The following is a 15,996-nucleotide window of genomic DNA, read 5'->3' as shown; positions in this document are numbered from 1 at the left end:
AGTAAAATTATGAAGAGGACACAAGATATTTCCCCATACCAATTAACACTGCTGCTGTTTCATCTCATTTTAGTGGTTTCTGAATATTCTTATGTTATGAAAAATTATATGAAACTGCTATCAAACCTATGCAACCCAACTTTTTTTAGGGGTCATAATTTTCTTTTTAAAATCGAAACTAATGGTGACGTTCACATACTAGAGGGTAAGCCAGCGAAGCGAGCGCACCCTCTAGTAGTATAATAATTCTGTGTCCAGCATTAAATATTATATATAGGTCTATTATGAAACAGAAAACGAATTTGAAAACGTGACAAAATTTTACCTATTAGGAAATTTGAAACATCGACCATGTACTGGTCGACAGAAAGTACAGATCATTCATTAAAGAAATCCGAGTAAAGATAGCAGGCTACGTTGGAAGCATTCACGTGTTCAACTATTACAATAATGAAAATAGATGTTGTGATCAAAAGGGACGCTTAAAAAAAGTTGGAAATTTAAAATAATCAGACTTTTAAGCAAAGCTATAAATAATCAGACTTTTAAGCAAAGACATAATCGTAATTTTAACTTTTTTGCCTGAATTTTTTATATTGAATATTATTGAATAAAATCCATGAATGAATGAATGAAAAAAAAAGTTTCTTGTCCAAACTATAGACATATATCGACTCTGTTTTTTTTTTTTCTAGCTAATGAACTTTTACTAATTTACTCTTACATATTTGAATGTTTGCTTGAGATTTTGTTTGGCTTATTTTTCGTAGGTTTTTAGATTGAAAGCAATATATAAATAATAGGCAAGGCCATTTGAAAGAAAATTTTCCGTCACGGTTTCTAGTGTTTTCGTAAAAAAGTTTGTTATTATATATAATTTCCATGATGGTTGCTAAAATGTCATATTTATGCATATATATATATATCTGTCTCTTATACACATCTCATACCTTTCTTTATTTCTTTTTATTTTATAGAACTGCTCCTATCGCTATTCCAGCCGGGCGCACCCCCTGGATAGCCAGCCTCCTGCTAAACACTACTTACACCCCATCTATCAGATCCTGTTCATCCAACCGGGCCAGATATATAGATATATGCTTATTTCTTCCTGTCATTTTTATTCAATGAGTCTCATCCTAACTTTATAAACTGTGCAACTAATTCAAAGCCCCACCAGGATTTGGCCTCAAATCCAAGATGGCCGCCAAGACGGTCGCTAACATTATTGTAATTATATTCAAAATTACGTCTCATGTTTTTTCCTGTCTAAGTTATTTCAGTTATTTTATTATTCTGAAAGCAATAACTTTTAAATTAGCCCGAGGCCCAAAAATAATTTGAACTTTGAACCAACATGGCTGCCATTATGGCCATCAATACAATATGGCAGCCAAAACTATGTCAATTATATTCAATTTCCTCTTAGTAGTCTGCGAACGTTTTCTTGGTTGTTTCATCATTCTGAACCAAATCCCTTTAAAAATAATTTCAAATTATTTGCTTGAAGAACATCGACATTGAATTCAAAATTTGCTACAAAAATTCAAATTACCTCAAATTGAATAATAAGTTTCGATCTATAAATCAATAAGCCTCTTCGCTTCTCTCTGTCCCAAAATGGGGATTTTATCTCAAATAAACATAGGACTTGGCCCAAAATTAATACAAGAATAAAACAATTGAACCGTTTAAACTTATTGACAACTAATATCATGTTTCCGTCTATTGTAAGCAAATATATATATATGTATATATATATTTATATATATATATATATATATATTATATATAACTAATTTTAAGATCATAGTTTCATTTTCAGATTACATCAACATAGCAAACCTATAATCATTAGGATAAAAATGAAAATATTTTGGAATAAAACGTTTTATTCAATCGTTATAATAGGGAAAAATAAGAACAAAATGAAATTCGTCTATAATTTGGTTTAACAAACATAAATTACAAAGTCTTTTTTCTCTCTTAGTTTTCCTCCACCGCCCTTTTTCAATTTCAAGACCTATAATATATCAAGACGCAACTTAGTAAAGAGTTTACTTTTTGTAAAATCATCAACATGAAAAAGCTGAACATAAAATACTACTTTTGAATTCGACATAATAATTCATTCTTGATGAAGTCATATTTTCTAAATTAAATTTCTGATGTTCAATATCAGATAAATGTAAAGCAAGCTCAGTTTGTCTTCGTTACTCTGTGATAACCAAATATCATCACAACCAATATGACATAATAAATGTTTGGGGTGATGAACTCAGCTGATTTAATTTTTTTCAGTATTTTCCAAGTTGAAAATTATAACCATTCTAAAACTGGGGCTCACACAAAACCAGACATGAAGATAAGAGTAAGTCTACCGCTGAACACAAATATAAACTATCCATCTATGAGTCAGATTTTGGACTGCTCTAGTAAGAACTACTGTCAGAAGGCGTATGCTACTGGTCTCCAACAATGTCGATGCACATTTCTCGTCCTCCAAAGGGCTGTTCCAGTGCATTGGTCATGTTCCCAGTCTGTATATTTGTATCCTGCTTAAAATATGATGGAATTGAGCACCTAAATCAAACTGTTTATAAATAGAAGATTGTAATTTGGGTAGTTAGTCTAAAAAATCAAATCCAAACATTGTGTAGATCTAGGCCTATATATACCTGGTGTTAACCTTGTTCTGCCGCTAATCACCAAAACGCTGATGTCATATTTTCAACTGAAGATGCAAGTAGAGATCGACTGTTATACTACTTTTATCTTACTCAACCACCACACATACAGGTTGTATTGTAGTTATACATAAAGTAGAATTTGGAAGTGCCAAAAAGGTATACTCTCAAAATAATTTGTCCCCTTTAAGGAGCTAATTTAGAACCAAGGATATATTTATTTAATAATAATAATAATAATAATAGTAATAATAATAATAATAATAATAATAATAATAATAATAATAATAATAATAATAATAATAATTGTTGACTTATATAGCGCATATTGTAGGGACCTCTATGCACTTACATTATTACCCCCCGGATCACTGGATCAAGCACATATGGAACACACACTCAAGCCCCGTGGGGGAATTCCACAATGTTGCAGCTGTATTCAGCGCTGGCTGTGTTTTACCCACTTGTACTCCTGGGTGGAGAGAGACAACCGATAAATATATATCTTTGATGATTTATATATAATTTAACAGTGCTAACGGCTATCTTGATGTAATAGAGTGTATCTGACAGTGACAGTGAGAGGTCGCAGGTTCGAATCCCGTCAGAGACATTGCATTAAACAATTTATTTATTTATTTATTCGTTGAGAGCTATGCTACACGATGTACTATCATGTCCTTTATATTCCAACACTGCATTTAACTTTCTTCAATGATTTATATATAATTTAACAGTGTTGGCAGCTATCTTGATTTATACCGGTATTCATTTATTTGACGATTAAGATATTTAAAACAACACAATAAAACAATAGCACAATAATGGTCAAATGTTTTGAAAGCATTTAATTCAGTTCATAATTCAAACAACAGCGCCCTTTCATTGGTGTTACATCCAAGAAATATAAATATAATCATTATTAAATATTATATATATCCGGTTTTCCTCTTTGTTGCAGATAGTTAGTTACTTAGTATTTTTTATTGATAGCTACGCTAGTTAAGTGACTACCGTACTCATTTTCCAACGAGTTATTAGACTTGCAACATTACGGTTACCAAGCATCAAATCCCCGTTCGGACAACTTATTTTTCACTTTCTGTACCGTTTAAAAAAAAATATAAATTGTAATATTACTCCAAAGCGATTCTTTACCAAAGTTAAAGAACAACTTCCATGGATGTGCTTTTAGTTTTAAAAAAAACCAAAAAAAACAACATTGACCTTCTAATAATATCTTGATCATATACCACAAAGCGGGTTAAAAGCCTATTAGGAATTAGTTGCGCGATTATCGTTGCATTGTTTTTTTTATCTTTGTATTAAGTTTGATCGGTCTTATCATTAATGTTACTGTAATCATGAAATATTTGTGTTGGCTATAGGTTATGATTCTTAGAGATTGCTTGGTTAATTTTGTGGAGAAGTGAATGAACGAGACCGCTTAGAAAATTGAAAGAAATTCTGTTATCCTTTGGCCTATGGTAAGCCCCTCTTTGGGCAACATACAGAGGTGAACGACCCACCGTAAGTGCTGCTCTAGGCTTTTAAGTCATTGTTTCGATACGGTAGGTTTCAAAAATAGGTGCCCTGGTCAGTTACTAGCATAGGGTTTGAGCATGATAAATACGCTTAGTCAACAGACATGGTCAGTAGTAGAATTTTTGTTTTAAACTTCAGCCTTCAACGGCTTGTGATACATTGGTCTGCATAGTAAAAGTATTGTTTAAATTCAAAGTGTAAAAAGGTTGCGGGGGGGGGGGGTTGTGCATAAGGCGTGTAATTTTATATATCGATATAGAGACACATGTCTTTGTTTCATTACTGTACCTATTTTTTATTTATTCTTAGATCTTCTCATTTGTTTGTTTCTTATCAACAGAATTCAGACTAAATCTATTAAGTAAATAATTCATAACTATTATACAAATAAACCCTTTACCAAACTTAAAAATATATAATATAATATATAAATTGTGAAATTGTTTCCGATATCCTTAACTACAAATAAATTGCCTCATTTTCCCTCTATTTTACATTTAACTGGAATTTATGGAAGTGGAATATTATGTAAACATACTTCAGTTAATTGCTGTAAAGGACGGTTGATATCACTAGACTCAAAGGCGACGTATATTTCCGCACACCTTTAAGGTAAATGTTGTACGTCGATAACCATCTTAGGACATTTAAGTCGAGTGTGGAGATTATGTGTTCCTGCAAAGTAACTGAGTATACGTCATAACACTAACTTGATATTAAAATAATTACACTAAGATGTTGGAGCATGTCTTATGGCATATAACTTATTTACGTCATTTAAACATTTTTCTGAATAATGTATTTAAATATATGTAAAAGGGAAATCAGTTGTTTAATTTTTGACCACACTATGAAGTATTCTGTGACAATGTTATTCGCACATTTGGGCATCTGATGTAATATAACATCCATATATGAGCATAATCACAGGTATTTGCCGCATAAAAATTAACAGTATAGACAGAGCTTAAAATTTATCTTCGGTTAGATATAACGTATTCTCATGAATCACAATTGCAACAAAGTAGGAACACATAGTTCATTATTGTTAATAATCCAAAGTCGTAGAACATGTTTAGTTCTTCATTTCCCGTTATGATGGTCAAAATTATGGATTTGACGAAAAACGATGAGTCCTGTTGAGTTTCTTGCTAATGTAAATGCATCAAGGAATTCCATATTTTTACTCCCGTCGTTGTATAGTTTCATTGCTCTGGTGGATAAGGTAGATCGGAATATCAGGCACTCTTTTCGGTAGATGTTATCTGAAAACTAGAGAGAAAAATCATCCATATAAGCCTTTGTAAAGAACAGTAAATGTTGTATCAGTCTGTTTAATTTCGGTTATTTAGATCTCAGGGGTTTATTTGTAGCATAAACTCACGATATCACTTATCTATATTATAAAGCTAGAAAGTGTATATATTTATACATTCGTTCGTATACATAAGAGTGTTTCGTCATAGTACGCTATATTTGAAATCGGTGATAGACTATCTTACTCATGGAAGGTTTACCAAAAGTGAAAAGATTAGATGGCAATTAATAAAAATTCTAAAATACAAAATTATAAAAGAGTTTCGTCATACAATAGATTTGAAATCGGTGATAGAGATTGAAATGGGCTATTATCCATTAGAAAAGTCTTCCGTCAATTTAAAGCATATACCTACAGTCAAAATAAAAACAGCGAAACAATCACTTACATTATGAATTCCTTTAACACCCTGATAATTGCATTTTAATACACCATTCTTTTAGTTTTATGGTAGTTAATATATTGTCATGGGCTCCCGTGTTCTGTCGTTTCATGGTTTGGTGATTTCGATCATCGATCTCATTTCTTTTCTAAAAAAAAATAAAACAAATTTTAGAGCTAACTACACATCATCTTAAAGATTCGACATTTTGTTTACAAATATACGTAAGAGAAGATTCAAGTAGATTATAGTCTCATTTGGAAAAAAAAAATTATTATATTATATTATTATTATTATTATTATTATTATTATTATTATTATTATTATTATCCTTTTTATTATTATATTTTCCTTATCACCTCTGCATTAAAAAAATATATACACATTTAAAACCCTTCGAACTTTCAAAACAGTTGTTGAATATATCATATGTATTACTTTCAATAATAAAAAAAATATATATTATATGCGCTTTGTGACTGTTCACTCAATGCCAATTTTTGTATTATCTGAAACCAGACTTTTGAAATTGGCATTTAATATTATATATCTTGATTGATCTAGGTTTACTGAAAACCACTAAAGTATTTGGGTTGTTTATGATTTTCAAAGATGATACACGATATCTATGAAACATTATATGCAGGGTATATAGCCTGAAGCGACTAACTTAGTGAGATGCTGATGTTCGTGCCCAGATGTCACAAGAAAATGTAAGCAACAGATAGTAAAGCCAAATCACATTGTGCTGCTTTGATTGTGGCAGTCTCCAACACATTCTGAGTAAGCATAAGTAATTCACAAAATCAGAAATAAAAGTTGTTTTGCTTAAGGTAAAAAGGTAAAGGTCAAAACCGCAAGCTCTGTGCTGACAAGCTGGAGTGCCCGTCTCTCCTTCCAATTTGCGGCCACTTTGGGACTTGAAAAATTTGGGGTGGTCTTGTGGTTCAGTCTCCACATTAAGGTGTAGCTTTGTGCTAAAAGATTGTCGATTGTTATTTAGTTCTTTGAAAAGGTGGTCTCGAATTAGAGTGGTCTCGGAATTACAGGAGTTTCGAATTAGAGGGTGCACTGTATATTAATTACATTATTTGATTTGAGAACGACTGCAGTACGATTTTACGTTCTGCTATTACGATTAGTTCTTTTCATTTCTAAATCTGTTTTAATTCACGAGAACAATTAGGCCACATCTATATAAATACTGATATAATACTTATTAAGCATATCGGTTTGGTATCAGATAAACACTCTTATGTGTGTCATATCCTGGAGAAATAATATTCTCTCCATGTTCATATATAGATTGGTACATTTTTATACCTTTTGATTTACACATGCAAGCAGATGTTTGTCCTGAATTATAGTATGGCAAAGGAATCGGATTCACTGAAGCATTCTTTAGTTAAATTTAGTATTAACAATTGAAATCGATTCAACTTACTAATAGCAATACCTACATTTCCACTTATAATATTCTGTATATAAGCCTGATTAAATTTTCCCTTTTAATATTAAAGCGAACTATACTTGGTTTACTACGCCCAGTACTGTATATTCTTTAGGTGGCGCTCGGCATTTACTAAAAGTACGGTACTTAATAACAGCATAACAGCAAGGTTTTGATAATAGTTATACAAAACAAGTTTTAAGCATGGTAAATTAAACACATGATAGGGTTATTGAAATGCATTTAAAAAAAAAGCAGGTCCAGCTATAGAATCATATAGGTATGTAGTAATCAACAGTAATAAATGGACTACAATGCAGCATAACGTATGAAAAAAGTAAATTAAAAGTAAAATTGGTAACAAAGTCTATAGTCATAGCAAAACAAGGTAATGCCAGTATACAAAAAGGTAATACACACTTCAATACAAACACGACGAGTCTACAAATCAGATACGTAACAAGTAATAATATATAATAATGAAAAAAAATATATAATAAAAGTGAAAGCCAAGACAAAATTGGCATCATTAGTAAATACGCCTTCACCACTAATCCCATACCCTCCACCTTTTTCACATTTTCTTACCATTTTTTAATTTTTGTATTATTATATCATTATTATTTTATCTTACCCTTGTTTTTATTGAGGTGTTTATTTCCTCTTTTTCATATACTGGCAATATTTTTTTTTGCTATGACTATAGATTTTAATATCTCTTATCAAATTTTTACTATTTATTTACCTCTTATACGTTATTGGGCATTGTTATATCATGTAAATATTGTACTATGCTTATTATTTTTGATTATCATAACCTGTGTGATCTTTGACTTGACCTACGTTATATTTTCAACGAATAGGTCTACCAGTTAAGATATCATGTTTTTATTTTACTATGTTTACTACTTTTGATAATCTCACCAGATACAAATTATGATATTATTTTAGGTTATGCTGTATCATATTACTTACTGTTGATTTCACTTACGTTTATTAATTTTAATTTTAGACTATGCTTAGACTATGCTATATATTATATCTATGATTATAATTTATATTTAAGAATACTTCTTAATTTATGCTTCTGTTGTTTTTATATACACTTTTTAGAATTTCATAATCAGTTCAGTTTCAGACCTAATTACAGTGTTATCATGATGTCTGTTTATACACCAGCCCTACTCAATTTGCATACGAGAATGTCTGTAATTTTCACTTTACTCACCATCATAGTGTTAAGAAATGCTCGTTTTATTCATCAAGTTTACATCTTTTAGCCGTCCTAATTACTTAATTACAGTCTCTTTAAACACCACATTGTCTATTCCCAATCACTTAACTCCTTCCATTATATCAGACACTGTGTGTCCATTTGGTGTTTTTTTTTTCATGTACAATGATAAAGACCTAATGATATATCGGAGTATTATATCCATGTTCTCTTTATTTAATTTTACATTAATTTAATTCCATGTTTGCAATATAATCATGGTGAAGTTTTAGGAATTTGTAATTTTATCAGTTTTAAGCATTAGTGCAATAGTTTGGTTTAACAACCTTGATAAATAGTACAAGAATTAGTAAGACAGCTGCAGGAATAACAAAAAGAGCAAGAATGTAGATGATTTATTCACACACAATGCCATATAAAATGCAAGTATTTATGTCAGATAACATTCACCCTCGTTATAAGCCCTTTTCATTTAGCAAAAAATGATGGTCGTTTGATTTTTCTTAGGTGGAAGACAAACAGAATAAGAAGTGCTATGAGGCAAGTGCTATGAGGCAATCTAATGCAATTTTGAAAAGATAATAGAAACACTATACATTTTTAATTCATTTTATACACATACTTTTATGTATTATTGCTTGAAATTGCTGAGACCTCTATTTTAGCTAAAATTTCAACCTTAACCTTCATACTTAACATTTTATGATGTGATGTATGTGTTGTGTGTTTTAGTAGTGATTATATCAATACGTTTTTATTTTAATCTGTGAACAAAACGGAATTTCAAACCGTATATTTTACTGCGTTTGACAATAAAGATTGAATTGAATTGGATTTTTCTGTACTGAAACACACGTGGATTTTCTATATTATTATATAATGCCTACATTTTAGATCCTTAAGAAAATCGTAGAGTTATACCGTATTCATTTGTGGCACCAGAAACTTCACTCATGTACGTCATGGCTCAGTCGGTCACCAACCCATTAACTTCCATCAAGCAACGCAATGGAATGATCAGTGCACAAGATTAGGCGCGATCAAAATTGATTTCGCGTTATGTCTGTCACAATCAACGTTGGGAATCGATGGCAACATTCCCCATAATGGGTTAAGTGCACTTGTAACAAACATTACATGCTGGCGATGATTCGTTTTGACATACGCACTCTGCGTTATGATTGACGCTCTTTTATGGTTTGATGCTTACACAATGGTGCGCGCTCTGAGATCGTGGCTCTCGTTTCTCTTCCTTTTTTGTTTGCATTATTTCTTTTTTTTAATCGTTTTATATAGATTATTTAAAATAAAACAGATAACTGTCTAAATTTGTTGGGAATAGCTATTATGAATTTGAAACAATAGAATTCCTTACAACATTTAGGCCTATATACAACACAAAGAGGTGGTATAATCGCCTCCCTCTGCGATCCCCCAAGGCTGAGTTCCTGGACTAAGTATTAAACATATTAAACATTCAGAACATCATGTACACGTCCTGATTTGCTAAATATTTATCGGATGTATTGAGTAATTCTACTTGAAGAAATTGAAATTGAATATTTGAGTTAATTTATACAGTAAGTTATTGGCCTATTTGGGCTTTGTCACTACTTATCAAACACATCGAGCATTCAGTGCATCATCACGTCAGGATTTCCTAAATATTTATCGGCTGTGTTAAGTTAATCAACTTCAAGAATTTAATTTGAATATTTGATTTACTTACTTTATAAAGTAAAATATTGGCTTATAATTTAAAATTGGCGTACACTACTATCCCTTTGTAGAGACCCCCACACCTGGTCATCAATAGAAAAAATTGAATTGTCTTAAGAGGGAATTTAATGCATTTTATATAGGTAAATAGTGACAATTAAGTAATGTTTAACCAAAACATGTAAGTAAATAATAGGTGAATATCAATAAAGATCTTTGAAATGAATAATGCATGAATAAATTAACAGCATTAGCAGCAGTAGGCCTAGTGCCTTCTACCGTAACATGCATTAACCGTCTACTAAACTGCCACACACACTCTCCTGACATTTAGTCACCCATGTCATTACTAATACACCTTTTCTATCAATCAGTCTATCTTTAGTCTTAATGTCGAGCGTGTATAGAATGGACTACTTCTGGAAATTTCGTTTTAGCTTGAGAAGAAATTTTAATGCTAATGACGTAAAAGCTAGGCCTAATCAGTGTACAGTAAGTGAACCAATAACAGTATTTTACGAAGCTTCTTGCATTTTAGGCTCCATCTACAATCATTGTTACAAAGCAATTAATGGAAATTGAGTTTAAATTATCTAAATGACGGTCTTTTTTATAGGCTTAGCTATTTAGCAATTTGTTTCTCTATCTCTTCTACTACCAGGTTTCGCAATATGACAAGGTCCTAGGTATTCGAGTATTTGAAATGGACTGACTTGGAAAATAGATGTACATGTTGAATTAATTACTTTCTGACATAGTGATTTTGTTACCTTAGGTTTCCCTGACCTGTTTGTCTTTAATTTTTTGTACTGATTTAATACGCCTTTTTTTAAAATATTTGTTAATATGCCTTTTCTTTTCAATTAAATTGATAAAATTAAATAAATGAGACGAATCGACCAATTTGTCAAGCTATACTGTAGCTCCAATTTAATTAGATATATTCGAAACTTTGATATTTAAGATCGCCGAATCCAAACCCAATTTCTTTAGAACTGAAGCGCACGTACACGTCCTTCAACACGTCACGGATTTACAAAAGACACCGCTATGGACAATCACGAATTAACAAGGTAATTACTCTCTAAACAGATAACCGTTGTGGAAGTGGTGAAATTATGAAGTCTGGTAAAAGGAGAGGATCGAAGTTCACAACATTAATCAAGTGTTGACTTTAAATACTTAACAATGTCACCATCAATAACTGTGGAAATATTATACTTTTATATTGACTTTTTTTTTGGCTCATGGCAAGCACCAGAACTGTCATTTGATGATTGCAGCTCTCAACATGTGAAATGAAACAATTAGAAATAATTATCTTAATCCAAAGAGCCTTCGCTATCTTTGGGCTTTGTTTACAGTACATGCGCTCGAGCGCATGGTTTTGTACTTTATTTGACCGACAAATATCATCATAAAGCCCATCTCAAAGCTAGTTCTAATTTTCTGCAAAACTGTATGTATTATGGTAATGGTAATGGTTTGGAATTTGCATAACGCATAATACATGGGCTCTATGCATTTATGTTATATAAACAACAAAACAAAACAAAAAAACAAAAACAAGAAAAAAGAGACAAGCAGTGTTTCGCAAGATCATTACTCACAGATGCTCAAAAGATGATGGCATCTAGACACCAGCCTATTCCATGAACAGAAGAAACAAACAAAAACAATGTATAAAATTAATCACTCAGTTTTGACTTCTGATTTTTACATTTTGCCATTGCCGTGGGCACATAATGTCCAAGAAAGATGCATTGCGTTATAGAGATATTGTTAGTAGAATGCGACTGATCGACATACAAGATATCAACACCTGCCTTGACACGCCGCCTAAGCTTACTTTTTATCGGCTGTGTTTCCTACCTCCTCCCACCTCGTACCTTTCTCCTAACGTGTGACAGAGATATTTTGATCTAACCTTAAGTTTATTAGAAGATTGTAATCGATCTGGCAGATCAATCAAATTTGAAGTTCTACTGAGTTGCCATTTAATATTGATACACCTGGCTGTACTAGACCTTGGTGATCGAAGATAAGCGACCCATTTTTGAGTAAGAGTGTTCTAATCTTACCCAACAAATACCTGAACAACCTGCCTAAATCCACTTGAAGCAATGATGTAGCTACAATTAACTGGCTTCTATAAACTATGTAACGTTACTGAAGTGTTGGAAATTGCTGACACGAGCTGATTCATTAGTATTAATGAGGGTGATTTTTTTTCTGTCATATATACCTTTGTCAAAAATCAATATTTCATCTCTTTATTGCAAGGTGGTGATTGTAATTTAATTAATGATGAATTAACCAATAATCTCTTTATGAACTGTAGATACACATTGATTAGCTATTAAATATGGTATTGCAGCTTCTTGATTTTATTTTGGATTAATCTTAAAACAAACTAGTATTAATTTTGTTTTTTCAATGATTCACGTTTCGCTGTTCTTCCCTGTCATATTTCTTTATAAAATGTTTGGTTAACAGCAGTTCTAGATGGAAGCTGATGGCATGCCTATTTGCAAAATACTTTTAGGAGAACACAAAGTCAAACACAAAGTCAAACCATAAAGTAAGTTCCTCCTAATATCTATAAGCATTTTCAAGCATTGGTAACACTTGAAGATGACCCTAGACTACAATAATGATAATGTTTCATAATGCACAAAGTCCATATTATGTTCAAATGTCCCATACAAACAATTATTTTCAAAGTCTAAAAGCAATTAATTAAACAAATCCATGCAAAAAAACTCAAAAGCATAATAAAATACATAACCCGACTACCTACAGTAGTTAAAAAAAACCCCAGTTGCGAATTCAAGGAGGTCCTTCCCCTAAGTCCCGGGTATTCAACCATTTGAAACTGGTGGCCAGTTCCAATCTGTTGAGACCAGGGGCTGGCCGACATAAATTGTGTACTTCCGTTTTTTCCTATATCAGCACCACCCATCTTCTCTTATAGCGATGGACTCGAAATAGAAGGGGCCAGGGGAGAACTTCTACAGATAGGGAAAATACCACGTCAGTCCCACCATAGTTGGGGCTGAGGTAAGACAATTTATGATTATAATAACTCTATATGGTCGGAAATGGTACGCTCAGACTTATATTTGAATATAATTTTCTTTACTTCTCCATTTAATTTTAGAATTTGACAAAGAAAACCCCCTACCCTGCCACTAGAATGTTCCCACCACTAAAATATCCACTCACCATAGTTAGGGGCTGAGGTGAGCAAATTCTTAACAGAGTACATTCCTGAAAATGCACTATCAGACTCAAAAATAAGTTTTCAAAGCAGTGTTTTCAACAGAATAACATGCGCCCGACCTTGCTGGTGCCGCAAATGGTTGGTTAGACATCGCAACATACTGTAACAGCGGCACATTTAATCCATTACCCCCACCCCCCCCCTTCATTAATCTTCCCTCCCTATTTTAACCATACCCACTAAATACAGTGAGTTATACTCAGAAAAAGCCACACTTTTGCAAACAACGCTAGAGTACGGGTGCCTAGGTGGTGTTTCTATAAACATAAAAACTTTTTCTAAAAATCGGCCGGAAAATGATTTATTTTTAGCAATTTGCCCCTTCCGGATCAAATTCTTTGGCGGACTGGAGTTGGCCCGCTGGCAGGGTCGAGGTTTGAATACAGGAGCTTTAAGTTTTTCAAAATATATTTTTTGAATAGAAAAAAAATTATAATGTATTCAAATTTAAGTCTGAGAGTGCCATTTCCGGCCATCTAGAGGTGCCATAATCAGAGATTTTCTTACCTCAGCCCAAACCAAAGCTAAGGTGTTCTAGACCATCAATCTGTGAAAGTCTTTCCCTTGCCCCCTCCCTTTAGACAGCAAGAAGAAACGATTTCAAGTATGAACAGCCACCACCGACAATGCACTTAATGAATATAAGGTTTTATGTTGTTATCCACTCACTAAAATATTCTTAGAAGTAATTATGGATTAGAATCACTTAAAGCTTTACGACCGATGGCTCTAGGCAAAGAAGTCTGATAGTGTGCAGAAAAAAAACATTCAGAAACTATAGACTATGCCTACCTATAGACTAAAACTTAGTAATTATATAAGGCAATACAAATCAAAATGCAAGCTGGCATATCTGTGCCTGAAGAGTCTAAAGTTAATGTAAATTTAAACATAAAGATAAAGATGTGAACATTGTGTAGAAACTAAATACCTGTTTAGTCGTTAAAAAATTGTAAATTATGTATTCAAAATGTCTTTGGGAAATTAAGGTATTATATTAAGTGAGATATTACAACTACTTTTCTAGTGATGCTCTAACAAATAGATCTCATTCAGTGTTTTCGAATCCATTATCAAACATACCCACTTTATTATTTGACCACACTAACACTAATGTGTGTTTTTTTTTTGTTTAACAATGGTTTTTGCTTTGCTATTGATATCTGACAACGATGTGCATATTGTGTACTGTATCTCTCAACAAGAGATTGAAAACCATAACTGCAAATGCTGCTATAACTACAGGAGAAGTTGAGCCACACATCCATATACAAAAGTACAACCCATCTCGACATAAAGGTAACACAGCCAAAAGAAAGGTTATATAATGAAGATAAGGCGATAATAGAATTCATTGAATTCAACATTCGTATTTATGCAGGATATATCATGAATAAATTCCGGTTCAATCGGTAAGGAATGTGTCAAATATATCATACATGTTAAAATTATCTTTTAATGTGATTTCTGATTAACTAACGAATTATACATTTAACTGAAGTTTTTATTGTATGACTACTTTATGAATTTAACATGATCAGAAAAATCATGAATTTAAAAAACATTACTCATACGTGCAATAATTTAACAACCATTAAGCTAAATGTGAGTTTATATAAAGGTAAAGCAACCACATCGAAGACGATATTTCTAAGTTGGAATTAAACACAACGTGTCATTGATTGATTGTATTGACACTCTCCTAGTTGGTAGCAATCACTCCGTTATTCAATAGGCAAGAACAGTTGGAAATAATGAAGTATGTTAAATTCATCTTTTGATGAATCTGTAGTTCCATAAGATTATTTTCACTGTATGACTGCTCTTTGAATGTGAAGAGACATGGAAAACTGTATTGAACATCTGACCATGAGTACGCGCGTGTCCAAGAAACACGTGTGTTGTCCCACAAACGCGCCACGTGCTCGCGTATGTTTTAACACGTTATTTTGTAGGACTTTAGCAAGAAAATCCAAGAGGCGTGGCTCAGAAGACAAGGTCCATTTAGAGTAGCATTATACTTGCAAATGTAAATGCTAATGTAATAATTAATTTACCATTAAGACTGCAATTAAAATTTTAGTTATTTAATATAAAGGGTATTCAACAATCTTGAAGACGATACGATAATATTCACCGACAAAGAATTAAGCAAAACGTGTCATTGATTGATCAAGCAATATTAATTACACTCTTCTAGTTGGTAACAATTGCACTCCAATTTATTGTGGCGCTTTCACTTAAGTAAATATACAGCTGAAGAGTAGCATTACATAGTACAATTTGATCACATCCGATATGTAAGAAGAACAAAAGAATGTATAATAATCGCCAACCGTTCTATTTTCATTTTTCCTGTGTTATTGATTGATTTGTTT

General features: G+C 32.2%; 1 long non-coding RNA gene across 1 annotated transcript in view; it reads right to left on the bottom strand.

Moving 5' to 3' along the window:
- Positions 1 to 4,502: 4,502 nt before the first annotated feature.
- LOC117125338 overlaps positions 4,503 to 15,996 on the bottom strand; it is a 32,325-nt gene continuing 20,831 nt past the window's right edge. The window contains exons 3-4 of the long non-coding RNA XR_004448108.1: positions 5,939 to 6,080; positions 4,503 to 5,504 (exon numbers count right to left, since the gene is read on the bottom strand). This is a non-coding gene — a long non-coding RNA (uncharacterized LOC117125338). The remainder of the gene's footprint in view (positions 5,505 to 5,938; positions 6,081 to 15,996) is intronic.

Source organism: Anneissia japonica, unplaced genomic scaffold (assembly GCF_011630105.1).
Source record: "Anneissia japonica isolate Jap-2015-1 unplaced genomic scaffold, ASM1163010v1 scaffold315_len769609_cov171, whole genome shotgun sequence".
Taxonomy (NCBI): Eukaryota; Metazoa; Echinodermata; class Crinoidea; order Comatulida; family Comatulidae; genus Anneissia; species Anneissia japonica.
Note: the sequence above shows the minus strand (reverse complement) of the source record. Positions and strands in the feature narration are given on the sequence as shown.